Raw genomic sequence first — 1,654 nt, 5'->3', positions numbered from 1 at the left:
GGGTGCGGCGGTGGGGGTCGGGTGCGTCGGTGGCGGGGGCGGCGGGCATGGGGACGGTGAGCACGGGGGCGGCGCAGGTGCGGTGTGTGTGTGTGTGTGTGTGAGAGAGAGAGAGAGAGAGGGGTGGGGCGCGGGGAAACTACCGTTTTTTGGTTAGGTTTAATTTCTTTGCCGTCTGCTAGCAGACATCGAAGAGGATAGATAGTGGGGTGGGGCCGAGGGGAAACAACCGTTAGGTTGTGTATTCTCTTTGCCGTCTACTAGCGAACGGTAAAGATGCTTTGCCGTCTGCTAGCGGATGACAAAGAAGATGGCTGCTAGGTGGTTCTCGTTCGTGGGCCACCCTCCCTCTTTGCCGCCTGCTAGCGGACGACAAAGCATCTTTACCGTCCGTTAGCAGACGGCAAAGAGCAGGCTGGTGGCAAACACAATCTTTGCCGTCCGCTCGTTCTTTGCCGTTCGCTTTCTGTAAGCTGATGGCAAAGACCTTCTTTTCCGCCAGCTAGCAGACGGCAAAGAGCTAGCTGACGGCAAAGATTCTGATTCCAATAGTGTACCTGATGAAATTCCATCCACTTGCTCCCCTGTTTTGAGAAAAGTCAGGCGTTTATTTTTCTGCCCAGATTTCATGCATAGGTCCTCGTATCATCCACCGACCACGGTTTTCTTTGTGTGAACCTTGCAGTTATGGTTTTCGGAGCTGACCGGGCCAAGATAGGGCACCAAGTTGCCACCTTGCTGGCGTTCCAAACCAGCTTAGCTAAAGGAAAAATAGTATGGTCTTTCGTGACACAAGAGGTTACAATCACTTTTTTTAGTACTGTGGGACAAGAGAAGATATCTGAAAAATGCAAGATGAGTTTAAGAAACGTTTTTAGCACACTCCATCTGATTTGAAAAAGGAAATAGGAAAACAGGGAGCCTTGGCTTGCCTATGCAGATTGTGATGTTTAATTGAATTTCTTCCCGTGTGCAGTGTATGGAAGCAGAACTCTTCAGGTTGCGTGCATTGGTCTCCCCTGTCCACTTCGAGTTGGTAAAAACAGTTCCCTGCCCTAGTCGCTTGCCCAATGACAGCAATGAGTCTGTGGTGAGATTTGAAAATGGTATCTTCACACGACGTTAAATCACTCCCATGAACGGCAGTCTGTTACAGTTCAAAAAATCTGCAAAGATTCTATGGTGCATTTACACCACAGTAACACCAAACCAGTCTGCTGGCCCTTAGAATGCTTGTTATGTTTCACAGTTTTCTGTTGAGCAAAGTAGATATGAGATTTGATATGTTTCGTGCTCCATATTTCAATATCCGTAGTACTCTCTCCGTTCCTAAATACTTGTCTTTCTAGAGATTTCAACAAGTGACTACATACGATGCAAAATGAGTGAATCTACACTTTAAAATATGTCTACATACATCCGTATATTGAGTCCATTTGAAATGCCTAGAAAGACAGGTATTTGGGAACGGAGGGAGTAGTATATTATTTTTTGAAAGGGGTCTGTAAGTAGTATATTATCACAACCTTGTGCACTCTTGTCCTTGAGAACAGAAAAATAGTACTCCCCCTGAACCAAAATAAGTGTCGCAATTTTGAACTAACGTTTTGGATTGGAGGGAGTAGTTTTCAGTATGACTGAAGTTTTCAACTCT

Source organism: Triticum dicoccoides, chromosome 2B, assembly GCF_002162155.2.
Source record: "Triticum dicoccoides isolate Atlit2015 ecotype Zavitan chromosome 2B, WEW_v2.0, whole genome shotgun sequence".
NCBI lineage: Eukaryota > Viridiplantae > Streptophyta > Magnoliopsida > Poales > Poaceae > Triticum > Triticum dicoccoides.
Note: the sequence above shows the minus strand (reverse complement) of the source record.